Below are 6,000 nucleotides of genomic sequence, written 5' to 3' on the forward strand. Positions count from 1 at the left end.
CGGACCCATTGTCGCTTCTTATCTTCTTCACCTTGAGCTCAAACTCGTTTTGAGCTCTCCTTAGGAAGCGCTTGAGGGTCCCTTGGGTTTCAGATTTATCCTGCAAGAAGAATACCCAAGTGAAGCGGGAAAAATCATCAACTATAACAAGACCATACTTACTTCCTCCTATGCTCAGATAGGCAACGGGTCCGAAGAGGTCCATATGAAGTAACTCCATGGGTCTTGATGTTGTCATCATATTTTTGGCATGATGAGAGCTTCCCACCTGTTTCCCTGCTTGACAAGCTGCACAAGGTCTATCTTTTTCGAAAGTAACATTTGTTAGACCTATCACGTGTTCTCCCTTTAGAAGCTTGTGAAGGTTCTTCATCCCCACATGTGCTAAACGGCGATGCCACAGCCAGCCCATGCTAGTCTTAGCAATTAAGCATGCATCTAGACCGCCTTCTCTTTTGCAAAATCAACTAAATAAAGTTTGTCATCTAGTACACCCTTAAAAGCTAATGAACTATCACTTCTTCTAAAGGCAGACACATCTACATTTGTGAATAAACAGTTATATCCCATGTTGCAAAGTTGACTCACAGACAACAAGTTATATCCAAGCGATTCAACTAAGAACACATTAGAAATAGAGTGCTCGGAAGAAATAGCAATTTTTCCTAACCCTTTTACCTTGCCTTGGTTCCCATCACCGAATATAATTGAATCTTGGGGATCCTTGTTCTTGACGTAGGAAGAGAACATCCTCTTTTCCCCCGTCGTGTGGTTTGTGCATCCGCTGTCGATAATCCAGCTTGAGCCCCCAGATGCATAAACCTGCAAGGCGATTTAGGCTTGGGTCTTAGGTACCTGTCGGCGTTTCGAGACCGGGGGGTCCCTGAGCCGACGAGTGAATGTCGCCGCGTGCCCCAGCCCAGATGGGTCGAGCGCGAGGGCGAGCGCGAAGGGGGAAAGCGAGGCGGCCGGAGACCGGCGTGAGAGAGGTGGGAATCTAGCGGCCTTCGTGTTCGTCCCGCGCCCAGGTCGGGTGCGCTTGCAGTAGGGGGTTACAAGCGTCCACGCGGGAGAGGGAGCGAGCGGCTTCAAGCGAGCGCCTGTCTCGTCCTCGTCCTCGTGCGGCCAACCCTCTCTAAGAGGGCTCTGGTCCTTCCTTTTATAGGCGTAAGGAGAGGATCCAGGTATACAATGGGGGGGTGTAGCAGAGTGCTACGTGTCTAGCGGAGGAGAGCTAGCGCCCTAAGTACATGCCGTTGTGGCAGCCGGAGAGATTTTGGCACCCAGCTGGTGTGATGTCGTGGCCGTCGGAGGAGCGATGGAGCCTGGCGGAGGGACAGCTGTCGGAGCGGTTGAGTCCTTGCCGACGTCCTCTTGCTTCCGTAAGGGGGCTGAGAGCCGCCGTCGTCACAGAGTATGCGGGGCGCCATCATTGCCTATCTGGCGGAGCGAGCCAGATGGGACGCCGGTCTTGTTCCCTGCGGCCCGAGTCAGCTCGGGGTAGGGTGATGATGGCGCCTCCTGTTGACGTGGCTGGTCTGCGCCCTAGGTTGGGCGATGTGGAAGCTCCTCCGAAGCCGAGGTCGAGTCTGTCTTCCGTGGTCGAGGTCGAGTCCGAGCCCCTTGGTCGGGCGAGGCGGAGTTCGTCGTCTTCTAGGGCTGAGCCCAAGTCTGAGCCCTGGGTCGGGCGGAGCGGAGTTCGTCGTCTTCTGGGGCTGAGCCCGAGTCCGAGCCCTGGGTCGGGCGGAGCGGAGTTCGCCGTCTTCCGGGACTTAGCCCGAGTCCGAGCCCTGGGTTGGGCGGAGCGGAGTTCGCCGTCTTCCGGGACTTAGCCCGAGTCCGAGCCCTGGGTCGGGCGAAGCGGAGCTTCCTATGGTGCCTTCGGCAGGGCCTGACTGCCTATCAGTCTCACTCTGTCAAGTAGCACCGCAGTCGGAGTGGCGCAGGCGGCGCTGTCCTTCTGTCAGACCGGTCAGTGGAGCGGCGAAGTGACGGCGGTCACTTCAGCTCTGCCGGATGGGGGGGGGCGCGTCAGTATAAAGGTCTCAGGCCACCTTTGCATTAAATGCTCCTGCGATTTGGTCGGTCGGTGCGGCGATTTAGTGAGGGTTGCTTCTTGGCGAAGGCAGGGCCTCGGGCGAGCCGGAAATATGTTCGCCGCTGGAGGGGGGCCTCGGGCGAGACGGAAATCCTCCGGGGTCGGCTGCCCTTGTCCGAGGCTAGGCTCGGGCGAGGCGTGATCGAGTCCGTCGAATGGACTGATCCCTGACTTAATCGCACCCATCAGGCCTTTGCAGCTTTATGCTGTTGGGGGTTACCAGCTGAGAATTAGGAGCCTTGAGGGTACCCCTAATTATGGTCCCCGACAGTAGCCCCCGAGCCTCGAAGGGAGTGTTAGCACTCGCTTGGAGGCTTTCGTCGCACTTTTTTGCAAGGGGACCAGCCTTTCTCGGTTGCGTTTTGTTCCGGTGGGTGCGCGCGAGCGCACCCGCCTGGTGTAGCCCCCGAGGCCTCGGAGGAGTGGTTTCACTCCTTCGAGGTCTTAATGCCTCGCGTAATGCTTCGGCTGGTCTGGTCGTTCCCTCATGCGAGCTGGCCGTAGCCCGGGTGTACGGTCGAGTCCCAAGTTCTCGGGCTGGTATGTTGACGCTGTCAACGGTTCGGCCGGAGCCGGGTTTGCGAGAGCAGCCCCCGAGCCTCTGCACAGGGCGAGAGGGCAATCAGGGACAGACTCGGCTTTTTTACATACGCCCCTGCGTCGCCTTTCCGCAAGGAGGAGGGGGGAAAGTGCCATGTTGCCCTCGATGGGCACCGAACATGGTGTAGCATCCCAAAAATTCAAATCCTGAAATTTTCTCAAACTCCCTCTAAATTCAAAATGAATTTCAAATTTCGTTTCAAAATGTTTGTTTGCAAGTTGATATCAACAAATAAATTATAGTGGTCTATATTCTCTCCAAAATCCTCCTCAAAATATTCTACAAATATTTCCCCAGTGATCACCCTCAATTTCTTTTCAGAAATACTGCCCAGATATTTCCTAGTGATCCCCTTCAAGTTCTTTCCAGAAATATTGCCCAGATATTCCACCGATATATCTCCAAGTATTTTCTTCCTAAGAAATACCTTCATAATCATTTTTCAAGTCCCTACAAATATTTTCTTCATAACTTTTCTCATGCTCATACGTATACGTATGCCTCAAGTGTCATACGGTGAGCTCTACAAGCTAATCTCACTTATACAAGACAAATACATGCTAATCTCCCACTAATCCTCTCATCCTCCCACTAATCCTCTCATCCCTCCCCCTAATCCCTCCACCATGGCTATAAATAGAGGGGCAAGGGCCTCCTCTCTTCCCACCCCAAGCCATTTCATGGCAACTCTCTTCCCCCCCCACACACACCCACTCCATGTTCCACACAAGCACACACTAGCACAAGGATCGTTCGATCGTTCGTCCCCTGTTCTTAGTTTGTTCGTTCGTTCGTCCGATCGTTCGATCGTTCGTCCGATCATTCATGGTTCGTTCGTCCGTTCGTCCGATCGTTCGATCGTTCGTCCGTTCGTTCGCCCAAATAATCTTTTTCCTACCGTTATGCTGCCGAAATTCCGATCGTTCGTTCGTTCGATCGTTCATCGTTCGTTCATAGTTCCTATTCATCGTTCATCGTTCGTTCATAGTCCCTATTCATCGTTCCTATTCATCGTTCATCGTTCGTTCATAGTCCAGGGGATTTTGTTATAATATTGAAAAACTTCCTGGTCCTTTTGGAGAGGATGCGCTTTGCAAAAATACAAAATGTTTTTCAAAACAACTCTGCATAAAATATTGTTGTTTCTGCAAATATCCTGAGCTCCACATATTCCGTGCATTATATCTGATTTCCCCATTCCGCGGGTGAAGGTGGGCTGCTGAGTACGTTTGTACTCACCCTTGCTTATTTGTTGTTTTTTTAGAAAAAGGAGATCGGGTAAGAGTTACGACTGTTCCCAACCTTGCCTGTGGCTGTTGGACCGCTGAATTGCTTCGCTGCGTATATCGGGCTGCTTCAGCCCCACTCTGATGATATGTCCCGAGTTGTGGACCAACTCTTAAAGTTGTTCGCCACCTTTGTAGGTTTGTCTCGTTTAAGCAGATTTGGTATCATCTGATGTATAAATGTGTTTACTAGCCTCCTGGGACTAGTAATTGTATCACATTTGAGTCCCAGAGGATTGGGGACGCTTCAGGTGGTATCAGAGCTGTTAGGTTGGCCGCAGGACGTAACCCTTAGCCTGATCAAAAGTTTTTGAGTCAAAACTATTTTCTTAAAAAAATTCTTGCTCTCATCCCTTCATTTCAAAAATGTTTTCCCCCTTTCCTTCTCTCAGAAGTCAGATGGAGGTTCAGTGCCAAACCAGCTTCTGCCAGAATGAAGATGGTTTCCCCAAGTTGCTGAGAGCATGCACAGTCCGCCTCGGAATCAGAAGCCAGCCAGAGTATGATGGTCGTGAGTTCGTCGAGCATGGCACAGAGAAGTGTGTCGTGACTGTATACATTGGATCCAGTCCACACCATGTGGAATGGAGTGTCACTGCTGCTGGGCACAGATTCAAAGACACCTGCCAAGTCGTCGCTCGCAAGGCATTGAGGGCCCTGTGTCAGATCTACGAAGAAGAAGTGGCCGACACTCCGCTCAGATTCTTTCCGCCCTTTCAGAGAGACCGTCCCGCTTGGATGGCCAGGATGCGTGCATTGGAAGGGCAGCAGCTGCTTGAGGATGACCCCACAGTCGTGTACCTCACTGCATACCTGCTCACCCTTGATGCACAGTATGATTTCTTGGCTCGGCACCACCGTCAGATGATTGACTGAGCAGAAGATGCAGAGAAGCTCAACCGTCAACTCCATGTGGATCTCACCACAGCTCAAGCCCGTGTAGCTGCATTGGAAAGTCGTGAAGCCATTGTTGTTGAAGCCCTGAAGCAAGCCAAGGATGAGCACGTCCAGAAGTTGATGGAGGCCTACTTGGTAACCCATAACCAACGTAGAGCCCTGCGGATCCAAGAGCCCGCTCCATCCAACCCTATTCAACCCATCAAAGCTGAAGACCCCCAGATTCTTGAAGGTCACCCGGTCTCTATCAGAGGAGAGACGAAGGCTTGGGAACTCCCAGAAGGAGCCATAGTCTTGGAAGGAATTCCAGTCTTCCCTCAGGCTATGGATAAGAAAGAGCACCCCGAGTCCTCCCAAGATCCCCCGCCAGAGTTGTTTGAGCCCCTCACCATGAAGAAGATTCCAGCACCATCCCTTGAAGTCAAGGAAGAAGCTGCAAGCACCCCACCAGCACCGCCGCCCTCTGAGGAGCTACAAGAGCCAGTCCAGCTTGAAGAAGAGTTCGACCCCGTCTTGCCATCTCAGTTGCCGCCAGAAGAAGTCATCAACATCAGCTCCCTATTGACCCATCCAGGAGATATCTCAGATTGAAGTTGTGTGTCAGCCTTGCCAGAAGAGAAGCTGCCAGATCTGAGTTAGTATGCCCAGTCCTCTGCATGCATTGGGTAGTGAAGTTTTTCTTCACTTTGGCTAGAACCCTGCATGTATGAGAGGTAATCGTGTAGACTCGTGTTTTGAAAAACTCTAATTGTGTGGCCCCCTAGGGCATTTCAAAATGAATTTCGCTTGATGTTTTCTCCTCTTTTGAGTGCATATGTGATGCTTTAACGTTAGTGCTCATAAGTCCTGGTTAGCATAGTTCTCAATGCAGGAGCTGAGCAATAGTAGTTATGCTTAGCCCCCGAATCTGAGTAGTTCGTGCTTTGGAAAAACTCTATTCTTCCCTTATTCAAAACATTTGATTTGTTTGTGCTTATCATTGCTGAGCTTGTGTGTTTTCTTTTCATTTTTCTTAAAAAGGTTTTCTCTAAAAACATAGATCACAAATTAGAGCTAATCCTTACCTTATGCTTCCATTCTCATCTTAACCCATCTGAAGAGAAAAGTGCCTTACCCAA

This window comes from Zea mays, chromosome 5 (genome assembly GCF_902167145.1).
Source record: "Zea mays cultivar B73 chromosome 5, Zm-B73-REFERENCE-NAM-5.0, whole genome shotgun sequence".
In the NCBI taxonomy this organism is placed as follows: domain Eukaryota; kingdom Viridiplantae; phylum Streptophyta; class Magnoliopsida; order Poales; family Poaceae; genus Zea; species Zea mays.